Raw genomic sequence first — 15,462 nt, forward strand, 5'->3', positions numbered from 1 at the left:
AATACATATGACACAATAGGCAGTTTTTGGCTTGGGAAATACAGGCTAGGTAGGAAGGCTAGAGCTGTTTATGCAAGTTTACTGTGTGCTGAGATGAACTATAAACATTTTTGTGGCATGAGTAGCCAAAGAAATCTCTGTCAGCTTGTCAGTTACTAGGCTTTTTTTACTTTTTGAGTAATAATAAAATACATTTTATATAACTTAATAATAATTTGGTCCAGTCCATTGTATTTTACTCACAAATGATTTAATCTGTATATTCTCCATTTTTACTTTTCTTTCAAATGTTGTTACTTAATGCAGTTTTACTATGAAACTATGACTTACTGAAGCCAACTAACCAAACTGATGTAAAAAAGACCTGCAGCATAGAATTGTGAAAAAATAATTTTAGTTGTTTTTTTAAGGGGCAAGACCTCTGCACACATCCAAAACTTATATAAACCAACTCAATGGTTGCACCAACTTGAAGAAAGAAGAAATCTCCCAAAAGAAGTAAATCATTGCCAGTACACTCTTAGAAACAATACTGGCAATGCCATAAACTTTTTGTACTTTGTGCTACTGACACTCGAGCAATTCCATTTTGAGAAATTGCAGGGAAGCCCTACTTAATGCAGAGTCCCAGCAAACAGTGAATCTGTGTGCAGCTAAAATCCTATGGAGTCACCAAGTTCCAGCTTGTTTTTATAGGTAAGTTCCTCTTTCACTCCTTCTGTGGCCACATCTGGAAATGCACATGCATGGTGTTTCTATTTTGGTTACCACATTTAAAGTAGGAACATGTCGGCTATTTAGTGCAATACGTCAGTGACAAGGTAATTTGAAGATGTGAGTATAGTTGTCTTTTGTGTACAAACATACAGTATCGTCCACTTATTATACAATTTGAAACCCCAAATTGCACTTTTGTGCTTGGTACACTCAACATAAGATCAATTGTATCATATTTAACCTTGGATAAGGAAATTAGCCTCTTCCTTTAAAAGTCAGTATCACATTTCATTGTCCAGACTGTGGTATTTTTGTCTTTTCAGCCAGGTGCAACCCAAACATACAGTCCTTTGAAATGAATATAATATGTTTGTTGCATTTTTATACTTCTGTTGTTTCGACAATAGCATGAATCACAGTTTAACTAAAAAGAACTATGCTCTGGCCTGCAGGCATTAAATAATGCTTTCATTCTCTTTAATCTATATTGATATAAATATTTAAAATTTCAATGCTCATTTTATCAAGTGTGCTGTCTTATTGTCACCTGCTAAGTGCAAGTATATTTTTGTGCTGTGGATTTTAATAATCAAAGAATTGAAGTGGTGTATGGCTGAAAACCAAAATAAACAAAAATCCTTGCAACAGTAGAATCTGGCAAAGTAATCCATAGAGCTGTTTTCTTCCAAATAAACATTTTTACTTTTTCAAAAATAGCTAAGTAGTATTAAATTTATATAGCTAGTAAAATAAGTAGAGTAAAAACAATAAACAGCAATAACTGAGGATATGGCCATCCTGAGCTAAGCAGTAATTGCCTCATGTATACTGACTGCCACTTAATTCTCCAGTAAACAGATGTGATATGATATAGTTATATTAAGTCTCTGGAGGCAAGACTGTCACATACAAGAACATTTAATACAAGACAGGTCATCAGTAACATACATACACTACCCTACCTCACATTATATGGACCAGATACATAAACCCACATATGCTTAGGCTCTTAAATGTAATCTCCCTAACCCAGAAAGACCTCCTCAACAATGCACTCAAAAAAGTGCACTCAGAAAGCTCTACAGCACTCAACAAAAACAACAATCAACAAGACTCATATTGCCACAACCGACAGTGTATCAAATTCTGAGCCCATAAGGCATATCTTCATGCATCCTAATATTTTGGTCATAGGAGATTCCATTGTGATACACACACATGTCCCACTCACCAGGTTAAATAGGTGAAAGTCACAGTCACCTGCATGTCAAGGGCCAAAGTCTGCCAAATCACACATGCACTCAGGTCATTGGATCATAAGCATCGGCATGACACTGTCATAGTCCATGTCGGTGTAAATGACCTGAGACTTACCTCCCTGGATTACATGAAGAGAAACATGATGGAGCTTTTGGATTATGTGTCCCAGGCTGGCATGATCCCAGCTTTGAGCAGTATTCCACTTTCTCCAAGGATGATAGCACAATATGAAAAAAATATGATGATTGACTTTAATTTAATAACTAGTTTCATTTTTGATGTCACTCCAAGAGGGTACAATATTTAAATCCAAAACCAAAAAAATGACAGGAACAACTTGGATAAATGGCCCATTAGTAAAACTAAATGTGAGAACTGCAGCGATACAAAAATAAACACTAATGAGCTGATACACGACAGGGTAAAGAACTTTATTTTAAACAGTCAGGTAAGCGTTTTCGCAAGTGTAACCCTTGTTTCTTCAGACAACTCATTGACTTTCATATTAGGCAGAATCAATGTCAGCACTATTACATCATCAATACAATGTTTCAATCTATATTCGTTCTTAAAAGTGCATATCATTCAAAACCATTCAAGATGTAGAACATCTTACTATTCTAGCTTAATTTATAATTAAAATAATATATTTTCTTAAAATAACATTCTCTTTATAAGTACTGCATTAATAACTGTCACCACGAGTTGTATCGTAAGTATCATCATCTCTACCTAAAAACAAGTGAATTTCCTATTCATATATAGGGTCTATATTATATATTTGAACGCTTAACTGTTCGAATCGCTAAAGAATGAACTTTAGTGATTGAACAGTTAAATGTTCAAACATATTAAAAAATAATATTTAAAAAAAACAGAAAGTAAAGGGTTTAAGCAGGGGGGCAAGCCACCCTCTACCCCCCACACCCACCGCTACTTAAAAATACCAACTCCGAGATCGTACTTTAGTGTGCTACAGTGCGGAAATGGAAAATTTCCCATTTCCTTCACTGTAGCGTGATCTTGGAGTTGGTATATTTAAGTAGCGGGGGTGTGGGGGTGCAGGGGGGCTTGCCCCCCCTGCTTACACCCTTTAGTTTTTCTTATTTTTGTTTTTTTTTTTTTTAATTTTTTAATATATTTGAACATTTAACTGTTCGATCACTAAAGTTCATTTTTTAGCCATTCAAACAGTTAAGCATTCCAATATATAATATAGACCTCATATATATGTATATCTAAAAATCATAATTTATTAACATCATTAGTTGTAAATACATAAAATGAATTGGCTGACACACTTAGTAAAACATATGCTTCGTAACAATTGGTGTGAAAATAAAACTGCGATTGTGCTAACATCATCTTTCAAGAAGAGCAATCTTTCCGATTGGACTGTGCCATAGGTCGGACTATACCAAAAATGTATATGTTAAACTTCTTTAACTTGACTTTCTACCCTGTCATACATAATTAATTAAATAAAAAATATATCAAGTTCCAAAAAGAATAAACCTTAAAATCGGAATATATCAAAGAATGCATACATATTTGCTAAATGCCTTTGACATTACTAAATGCAAGATCTAAATTAGCAAATATCTGACTCTCATAATGTAAAAAAGCTACCAGGCAAAACAAGCTATCACTTCACGTATATAATGCATATTCAAACTTGAAAAGTTTGATAATATGTTCAAAATAAAAAACAGAGAATGAAAATAGAAATAAAACAATCTATATGAATATATTGAACAATAATTACAAACCTATCTCATCAGAGATGTCTAGCTGTCCTAATGAAAAACTGACAAAACAAGGAAAAAATCATACATAATAAAACAACTGCCTAGACTGTAGGGTATGCTTCTTATAATCTGTCGTGTTAATCAAAGACTAGGAAAAATTAAAAATAAAACATACACTATTCTATCACCATATTACAGCATACCATAAAATGGCAATGAACATATGTATATGAATATTGATAAAAAACACTAACTGCCTGGAAAAACCTAATATAATAAGTGTCATATAAAGTCATGCTGTCATATAAAGCATTAATAAACTATTAGTTATTTCAGCAGACTCCTCAGCTTCAATGAAGGTTTCAGAAGGACACTACCATTTAACCCTTTCTCCCCATCAGCATGTAGTTTAATAATCCATCTAGTTTCATGTAGCTCTGTAATGTTCATGATGTCACCTAAACGCTGACTACTATATATTGCTTCAATGGCCATACATTTAAAAATATGATCAGCTGAAGTGTTCAAGAGATGTTTGGACAATGCATTAGTATGATTTCTAATCCTAATGCTATAACGATGCTCGTGAATCCTATCTCTTAGATGTCCATTTATTTTTCCTACATAGAAGGATTTGCAGAAGGTACATTGTGCTAAATAAATAATATTTGTACTATTACAATTGGCCTCAACTTTGAATCCATATACTTTTCCATTTATAGGATGTATGAAATGACCTGTATTATTTATATATTCACTATATGAGCATTCACCACAAGGACAGGTGTTCCTTTCCCTGCCATTATTAGGACATAATGGCTATTTATTATGATAACATAACATTATTTTAATAGGTTTTCTATTCTTATACTGAAACAATGGTTTGTTCCCTACAGCCTTTTTAATTTTGTCATCAGTAGTCAGAATATTCCAATGTTTATGTATGATATTAATAACTTCTTTTACATTATTACCATAATACATGCTAAACCTATTATGTTTATCATCATATACTCTCTTACTCTGTTTAGTTTCATCAGGTACATCTGAAAAATATGGTTTCACAGTAGTAGATCTAAGTGTGTTTACTTCATCCATAACTTTTATGACTTCCCTTCTATTATAGCTTCTTGCTACAAGGCTTTCAGTACATCTGCCAACTTCCTTATGATAATTCCTTTTGCCAGGGTTCATTCTAGAAATTCTTGTCCCCTGACCCTTCACTATATTCGTAAAAATATGCTTAGGATGTATACTCCTACAGTGCAATAACTTATTTTGATAGCATGATTTCTGATGTATCCCAGAATCAAAGTGCCCATCCTCCAAAGTAGTAATATGGACGTTTAAAAATAAATGGTGTCTGTGGATATCTTAACATCAAATTTAAGATATGAGGTGTTGTTTTGTATATAGATTTCAAATTCATGAAGCATCTCATTTGATCCTGGCCATGCCAAAAATATATCATTGACGAAACATCAATAAAATAGTATGTGCATACTATAGCGATGTTCCCCTAGCGCATAGAGTTTCTCCCATACAGCCATTACCATATTGGCATAGCTATTTGCACAAGCTGTGCCCATAGTTATGCCATCTAACTGTAATTAATACTTGCCATTAAATACAAAAGTATTGTTGGTAAGAACTACGTTCATAAAGGTCGCAATCTGTTGCATCAACTTAACATCATCAGTGCAGCAGTCTTGCCACATTATTAGTATTTCAATATACAGTCCTTCTGCCATACGTATGTCACAACCAGCAACAAGTGTGTGACTGTTTCCAGTTCTGTTTTACAAAACCTATATTTGTCTGTTTCTCCCACATGTTCAATGGACTTTGTAACCCAATGTATATGTAGCCCATCTTGGCCCACCAACATTAACCTTTCATCTTTTGGTTTGAATTCACCTCTCCTTAACCATTCCTGCAATCACTCCTGATCAACATGAGGTTCTTAAACATTTCTTGCCTTCTGATACCTAGCTAGGTGAGTTTGTCAATGATGTCTTAGTGGGTGATAGTGTCAAATGCCTTGGCTAAGTCTAGGTAGGCTGTATGCACAGTTTTCTCCTCACCCAGGGCCTTGGTGACTGTCTTGAAGAAGTTCATAAGGTTTAACAGGCATGATCTGCCTTTGACAAATCCAGACTGAGTAGGGTCACATGTTTGGAGATTACCTATATCTTTCTTGATAAGGTCCATGATGATTCTCTCCATGGCCTTGCAGATAAGGCTAGTCAGACTAATAGGTCTATAGTTCCCAGGGTCAGCAGAAACGCCACCTTTGTGCAAGGGAAAATGGTGGCCATTTTCCATTCAGCTGGGAAGAAGCTAGTGCTTAGGCTATGACTGAAAAGAATACCCAAAAGTGTTGCTAATTCCATAAACGAACTTTCTACAAAGAGCAGAACTTTCTGTATATTTGCCATGATAGCATTTTTGGTAGGAAGTAAATCATCAGATAAATACTGAAAAACACTCAGGAATCCATCTTGTAATAAAAGTACATTAAATGAAATACACATTCTAACATCCTTCTCTATACATCTCACCCTTCACATTCCCTCATCTGATGCTGTAAAGCTTCATTCAAATCATATAATTTCTTTTAGTACTGGACAACAGCTACAGGTTCTCAGATCAGTAGACACTTATTCGGTTGCTATCAGACACTCTTCACATGCAATTTCATTCTGTTCCTGACATGAACAAATTTGTATGCAGTTGTTTAAAAAATCTAGTCTTGTTAGCAATAAAGCATGCCTATATCTTGAAGGAATAAAAACACAATCTGAATACTGTAAATAAATTTTAATTGCACATTATTCATCTTTACATTTGTTTTCTCATTTGCTAAAAATCTTTCAATTTGATATGGTCGGAGTCATTTATTTGACCTGATGCATTTGTAAATTGGCACTCCTTATGGATTCTAATAGCATTAAAAGAAAAGCTTTTATAAAGAAGAAAATAAGGCCTAATAAAACAGTTATAATAGCTTTGAGCATAAAGAACTTCAAAATACTTCCTTCCCATGTGGAGGAAAGATTAATTAACCACACTCACTGGGAACTATCAGCTTCATTAGCATGTGAAACTCAGCCAATTTTTGAATTATTTCTAGATGACTATGATTGGCACCAGTATTACCAAGAATAAATGAGCAACACTCCATTTTGATGGGTGTACATGTACCCCCTTTAGAAGTGAGGATGACATCAACTGCCATTCAGTTCTGAAGAACCACACTCTATATCTCTTGACTTAATTATATTAATGGATTCAAAGGTGGAGTTACTTAAAATTTCTAAAATTTTAGACAACTTTTTCAACTCCCAAATGGACTTGACAATCTGGAAATTACCTCATCAGTAACATCCATGTGACCAAGTCTTTTAAAAGCAGTGTTTTGAAAATTATTATGATAAACTCAGGTGGCATCTGGTTTCCAGATGGATTTGGGATGGCTTTAATGCCTTTCATGTGATGAGGATTACGGATTTTTCCATATGGTTAAACCACTGTTTACTGTATAGCTAGTATAACATGGCCTACATAACAAAAAACAGACCAGTCTGTAGGTAGCCAAGGATAAGCATGATCTCTTCAAATATAACAGTATTTATGCAATGCTGCCATACACTATACTGTTTCTGACAAAAAAACATTCCATTTTTATGATAGCAAACATGTCCTTTAGCAGTCATTGATTGCTGAAATGGTATCACTATAAAGTGGGGTAGAAGCATGTATAACTTTTTTTTTATTTTCGGTGAGAAAAATAGTATAAAATGCAGTATGAAGCTCTACATCAGTCACTCATATAGAAATCAATGGAATAACCCCATCTTGTGCAGTAGGTATATGGGCTCAAACCCAACAGTCACTAATACTGAAAGTCTGTGCAAATGTGTACAAAGCAGCAGAAAAAATTATCAAATCTAGGATACTATTCTGGTGTTCTCCATTCAAATTTTACTGAATACCTGTCTCTATTCTTAGCAATCTGTATATATATATATATATATATATATATATATATATATATATATATATATATTAAGCATTAGCCCAGGACTTACAGTTTCAGTGGTTGCAGATGATGGTGTACTCATGATTCCTGATGGCAAAATCAGCAAAATAAAATAATGTTGAAAACCACAGTAAATGTCCTAATGATAGGTCCATAAGAAAAATGGGCATGTTAGGGATAAAGAAAATTTGAAGAAACTGCAAGCATGGATGTTGCTTTGTTTTGTCCTAAGGCCAGATTCATGAATGCCTACACTAAGTGCATGCAATTCTAAGTAAACATACAACACAAGCATAACTCCCACCTTCCTATTAATTTTAGTTTTCCTGATTTTCTTGCAGCTTTAAATATCAAGGGAGATTCATAAAGGTTGCCACAAAGTGTAGACTATGTGCACACTTAGTGTAATCTTTCTGCTTGACTAGAAAGCACAAGCAATATGCTACAGATATTCTTGAATGCAGAATTTGCACACTTAGTGTAGGTGTTAATGAATCCGACCTTTAGTCCATGTAAAATCAATCACCAAATAGCCTCCAACCAAAACATCACCTGCAGACAGCTTTGTAAATTCTGCTTGGATGACACATTGTTTACATTAGTGTCCAAAAGGCAATATGATTTGCTGATGTTGGATTCAGAAGCAAGAAAAAACACTGTTGCTGTTGAAGAAGTCAGTAATTTACTTCAGGCTAGGATGTAGCAAAAGAGTCACATAGTTTCACTTCCTGTTCTGGAACAAAGGGCAACTCAGTTGCATTCATGTATGGATTTAATCGGGATGACAAATGAGTCACAGTCAGTACAGGACTTGATCAAGATGGAAAAATGTCATTGTTGGGAATGTAATAATGTCCCTGTTTTTTCATCTGGTTCTGCTGGAGATAGGTTCTGCTGGCTCATGTGGATTAACATTACTGGAGTCTCAGTTGCACTCATCTTGATGGAGGGTCTTCTTGACATGAGACACATGGATTGAGGTAGGGAGGCCTTCACAAATAGTGGCAGTAGCAGTTGTGAATAAAACCAAGTAGGGTATTTTCCATTTAGGGCTGAGCATGTCTCTTTGGGAATGTACTTTAATGTACCTTAATACAGACAAAATATCTGGGCTGTAATTCATGACTATCTTGTTCTGTAGGTCATTGTTGTACATACAGAATGGACTTATGATATTTCTGCAAAACAGAACAAAGTGATTTATGAAATTAGCAATGGATTCATCAGGGTCTTGCAATTCCAAATTCATTGGGAAGGGTGTAACAGACAATCTCATGGGTTTACCCATAAGAATTTTATGAGGGGATAATCTCCTTACAAACTTTAGCTAATTGGGTAGTAATGGTTTGATCAACTTTTTCCAGTATCCCTGAGGCTTGTGATCTATAGGGACAATGAAAGTGCAATTTCAAATTCAGAGTTTTGCAGATCTTCTCTATTACTTGACTAGTAATGTAAGCAGCTTGATCTGATTGAATGCAACAAGGCACCCCAAATCCTGGGATCAGTTCTGTAAACAGCTTTTTAGCTACTGTCTTTGCATCATTCTTTACACAAGGATACACCACTACCTATACAGAAATAGTATCAAAAACAACCAATGTATGTCTAAATTTCTGCACTTGTGGAAATTCAGTAATGTCCCACTCTATGTAACAAAATGGCCCTCATGGCTTTTTCATTGTTTGAATAGGTGCAGGTACAGATTTAGACACATCATACTCTAAGCAAACTACACCGATATTTGCAAAATGCTGAACAACTTCTGAATACCAATCATTTAAAATCTGTTTTCTTAAAACATTTTTGTCCAAATGAAAAGGTGAATGGTAGGCTTTTACCAGCTGGGTCAAGAAATGTTGTGGAGTACTACCCTTCCATTTGGTTGGTGCCACAAAAGGTCTGGAGATCAGGTGCAGCCATCATTTATCCACCTCATTCTATCAGTCCTTGGACAGATCCTGAAAAGATTATAATTCCTGTAAAGAAAACTTGCTGCTAGTTTCATTCATTTGCAGAAAAATAAAGCTTGAACAGGATAAGACAACACAGCTTTTCTTTGTGCTATATGTGCACCTTAGTTATAAAGCAAACATCATTTTTATGTGTGGTACATTTAATCACAGCTACCTTTCTTGGCAATAATAAGGCATCTAATAAAGCCTTAACAAAAATTGCATTTTAATAACAGTTCCTACTGAAGTCAAATAACCTCAATTTTTCCAAAGTGTCCTAAAATCATAAACTACTCTGTAAATAACGTGAATCTGTGAAAATTGTTGATTGATTTTTGACAGTCTTACAGGCTTCAGTAATAGCTGCAAGTCTGGCTACTTGAGTAAACATATTTTCATTTAATTGTGCAGTTAACAACATTTTGTCTTTCACAGAAATGTATAAGGCTGCTACAAGTTCACCATCACCTCTTCGAACACAGGAGCCAACCATGAAAAGAAGTAATGTCTTGTAAATCTAACCTAGAATGAAGTACAGTGTTAACAACTACATAGCTGTGAAGTTCTCTTTTATCTGTTGAAAGAATTAAAGAAGCAAGTTTAAGTGGTGGACATTGAACAATCAGTAAAGAAGGGTTATTAATAAAGACAATTCCTAGTAAAACAATTGTGCTGCAGATAGGTATTGCATTTTAATATTCAATAACAATGTCTCTACAAAATGCGGAACTGCCACGTAAGTCTCATGCTTGAGAGCTACCACATAAGTCTCATGCCTGAGTGTTAGAGCAGCCATAATTTCCATTAAGTGCTCCATTGTGTGGCCACCTCCCTAAGGCAATGGGGGAGGGATGCTGCTACAGAATCAATATTTGTTCTGAAATAGCACTGTACTAAGAATCCTAATGTTACTTTATTTCTTGCCCTACATAACAAGTAAAATCTCCTAGAATAATCTGGCAACCCAAGTACAGGAGGGTTTAAGAGTAATGTTTTCAATTGTACAAAGGTTTGTTCATGACATTCCTGCCAGGGTAAAGGCTTGGGGTAGTTTTCTTTAAAACCTTAAACAACCAAGTGCAAAGCATGCTCAAGATATATATATATATATATATATATATATATATATATATATATATATATATATATAAATTAAAAATATTAAAACTGTCATTTCTCTTTTGCTTTTCTTGTGAGGGATTTTATACTGCCTTTCTTACATATATACTAACTCTATTGGTGCACAACTACCACCAAGTCATTAAATCTGAATTATTATATTTACTCATGGTATACTTCATTTTAATAATAATAATAATGACACCCATTAGTTGACCAGACATGCCACTAGAAACATAGTCACTTTTCAGGGGCAACTGGAGAGCAGTGCCTGGTTAAGGGATTTGCTCAAGACACAGAGGAGGCAAATGAGAACTGAGGGAATTGAACATTGTACTACAGAAATGACATCTCACTGCCTTAAATCTCTGCAACAACTGCCAGAATCCTAAGCTTTTCATGTTAAGTAAACAAATTTGTCTTTGAGCATGGAATTACCCCCCCCAAATGATGACCTTTGTTTCCAAAACTTTGAGCCCCAGGAATTTGAAGTGATGACAAGCATATTATATGATCCCTTGTTGCTATAGCAATGACAGCCCTCCTATCACAATGCAGCATATCTCATCTGTCATGTATCTTTTACCTCCCCTTTTTAACTGCTTTCCAACTGGACTCCACTCTAGCTTTCTACTGGTGCAGAAATATCAAACATCATACAAGAATTGCTTCTGACTGCTACTATACCAGACTGACATACAGGATCTGTGATCCGTAAGTCTTTTCCTTCTTCTCCCCCCCCCCCCCGTCATATTTCACTCTGCCAGCTAGGTGCCTTACAACCACTCTGTTTCTTTTCAGTCTTAAGTGCAATGAAAGGCTCTATTTATATCTCCAGAATTTTCGGCACAGATATGATTCACTCTCTTGGTTCATTGACCAAAAGACTGTCAGAACAGAAATCTACTTTTTGCCGCAGTAAAAAAACATGTTGCAGTTCATAAGTACACATCTCCTGTTACAACTTAGGGAATGGAACAAATGGAGCAGGACCTATGATGTTCTAACTGAATCATTCATTTCTACTTTCTGTTATATTACATTTAGCCTACACAAATCTTCAATCTGGGTTAGATGACAGGAATTAATTAAGCAATTAATTGAATGATTAATGTATTTATTCAATTTATTTACCAGGATAGTCTATCTGCCCGAGCTTACAGTATATTCAGAGGAGGCCCCAGAAAAAAGTTCCAAAATGTACATCTTAAATATACAATGCATTATTCATATGTCAGTTATGGCAAGTGCAGTTATCCAATTGTATTACACAAATAGATTTTTTTATTTAGTCTTTTTTTAGACTTTATGCACCCCCTTCCAAAAATGCAGTAAACTGAAGTGGTAGTTACCTGTTTTTTCCTGTGATATTAGATATATGATTCAGATGCATGCATGCGTGCATGCAAAGGGGCCATTAATGAGCATGTGTCCTAATTAGCCCCATACTGCTATGAGGCACAGCATAGAAGTGCTTTTCATGCTACTGAGCTATATTTGTTGAATACCAACCCAATTAAGACCAGCCTTTGGTCAACTGGTGTCCTAGGCAAAAGGCTCCACAGCCCACCCAAACACCACCCAGTTTCACCATCCTGGTCTACCTACACCATCCAAATTTCTTTTTTCTTCCTTTTTCTCAGTTTGTCTTATTCTTCAGTTTTTCCTATATTCATTCAACATATTTTAAATAAACCATTTCTTTACTGCAAAGAATAAACAAATAAATACTGGAAAGGCACCCCTGCTAGAGAGGTGCCCTAGGCGGCTGCCTAGTTGGCCTATGCCTTAGGCTGGCTATGAACCCAATGTCTCACAAATATTAGTAAATGGATGTCTACTGTCATTCATTCAGTCAGGATAAAACAGACAAGCAGTTGTGGGTTCAGTTCAAGCAGCTTTACTACACACAAACACATCATGAATGAGGCTTTGTAACTTAAACTTAAACATAAACAAACTACTACACTCACACATGTTAACACTCTGGCTGTTCTCTCAAAATGGTACTGTTGCTTGCTCAGTATTTATATGCATGTGCTTACAACTGGAAATGCTTCTTAAAGGTACATATGCACGCTCTGTTCTACAAACTCCCTCTTTGAGAACTATATCATATACTAAATAACAGTATTCAATGACATGCAATTATAATGAGATGATCTTTTTACATGCAATTATACAGAACTAATTTTTTGACATGCAATCATACAAAATCAGACACATATAAAACAATGTCCACATTGCTGTGCATTTTACACTAGGTCTAGAAATACCACCTGATCATGTAACATAAAAGTCAGAATTGGATCTAGCAACGGGGACTGTCTTCAAGGAATGTTCAACTTTGGGGACAACTGGGACATCATCAGGAATGAAAATGGATACTGAGATGGGTCTATATTATAATATCGAAGTCTTAAAACTTTGAATGTTATAATATTGAACCCTATGCACCGAACGCTAAAAATAGCGAAGCTGCAGAATATCAAATATTTTCCTAGGGAATGTATTAGGTGGGCTGTTTCTGCAGCTTTGCTATTTCCTCGACTGTGGAGCGAAATTTATGGTCCGGGTTAAGGTAAGCGTGCAAACAGATTATGTTAAGGTGAGTGTGTGATAGAGACCTTAAGGTTAGGGAGCGGGTAAGGTGAGTGTGCGTTAGGGACCTTAGGGTTAGGGAGCGGGTAAGGTGAGTGTGCAATAGGGACCTTAGGGTTAGGGAGCAGGTAAGGTGAGTGTAAGTGTATGTGTGTGAATTATTTATTTTGGTGTGCTTGTGTTGTGTGTATGTTTGTCGGAAAATACGCTATTCTGAGTGTTCGATGTTATAGTAATTTGACTGAAATGGTTTGATATTATAACACTCAAAGTTTTAAGACTTCAATGTTATAATATAGACCCTATTGAGACATGTTCTTCGGTATGAACATTGTCAGGGTTGCTTTGAGTCCATATCACAGGTACAATGCTGTGATATCATTTCTGATACAGAAAGAAGATGCCTGTGGTTTCTCCTGTATTCTATACCCTCAGATTCCACTAAGTAGGATCTGTGCTCGGTACATATACCGTTCACTTGACCAATTCGATCAAAGCCTTTCACTGTTTGCATCATCACTGCCTCTCTTTCTTTTAATGGATAAAGAAATCTGCTCATTTTATCATAGCTGAACTTCTGAAAGGAATGCTTCTTACAAAGTTGGGCTTTGATTGCTTTGTTGTTTTTATAATTAGGCACCAACAAACTAGAACTAATATGCAAGGTTGTTCTGGTTTGCCTAGATAGAAGTCTCTGAGCAGGTGAGCCAAGTAAGTTGTCAGGGGGTATATTTCTGAGATTAAGTAAATTCAAGAAGATATTGGTATTGTCATGCTTTGACCTCTCTAGTAATTGCTTTGCACTCTGTACTGCATGTTCAGCAAGGCTATTTGACTGTGGGTATTCTGGACTACTAGTAACATGGATAAAGTCCCCTCTTTTGCAAATCTCTGAAACGATTGACTGGTAAACTGGGCACTGTTGTCAGAAATAACTTTGTGTGGACTACCATGGACTGAGAAATGACATTTCATCTTAGTAATAACAGCACTGGACATTAGGTTAGGTAGCAAATCAATTTCAAACCAGTTGGACTAAGAGTCTACCAACACTAAGTAATGCTGATTGTTTCACTCAAATATGTCAGTGGCTACTGTTGACCAAGTTAGTTCAGGAATATGGCTTAGCTGAACTGGCTCTTTTTGCAAATGCAGTTTGGTACTGTTGCACACTGAACAAGAAGAAAGCAATTTATCAATGTCTTTTGATAGAGAAGGCCAAAATACGAGTCCTCTTGCCCTTCTTTTTGTAGAATTGGAACCTGGGTGGCCACAATGCAAAATCTGAATACATTCACGCTGTAAGGAAGTAGGAATAATAACTTTGTGACCTTTGAAAATGATACCATCTTCCATCAGCATCTCATCTTTATATGGAAAGTAAGGCTTGACTTCTGGCAGTATACAGGATTGCTTTGACAGCCACCCCACATTAATGAAGTAAAAAAATAAATATCCTACTCACGCTAAAGATGTTTTCAGGTCAAACAAAACAAAAACTGTAGAAAATCCTGAAATGGCACCACGACTGCAACTGTATGAAGACACAAGGACTTGGAGACAAACGTAGTTTAATTTTTTACAAATAAAATAAAAGACCTGAGTACATAGATGAACACTTTCGGCGAGACTTCGCCTTCTTCAGATCATATAGTACAGAGGTCCATACTGGTTAAAATAATACTAATTGACCAATCATATCTCATGCAACTGACACATGTAGAGCTAACATTCTATGATCTATATAACTTGAACCAGCACAGGATATTTTGCAGTACGTTTTAATTAATTTTTTTCTCATTGGTTATTAGAACTTTTTTTAGATCAGGATTGGTTAGATATGTTTTTGGTCAATTAGTATTATTTTAACCAGTATGGACCTCTGTACTATATGATCTGAAGAAGGCGAAGTCTCACCGAAAGTGCTCATCTATGTACTCAGGCCTTTTATTTGTGAAAAATGAAACTACTTTTGTCTCCAAGCCCTTGTATCTTCATACAGTTGCAGCCGTGGTGCAGT

The sequence above is a fragment of the Protopterus annectens genome, chromosome 4.part1 (assembly GCF_019279795.1).
Source record: "Protopterus annectens isolate FY-2018-M chromosome 4.part1, PAN1.0, whole genome shotgun sequence".
In the NCBI taxonomy this organism is placed as follows: domain Eukaryota; kingdom Metazoa; phylum Chordata; order Ceratodontiformes; family Protopteridae; genus Protopterus; species Protopterus annectens.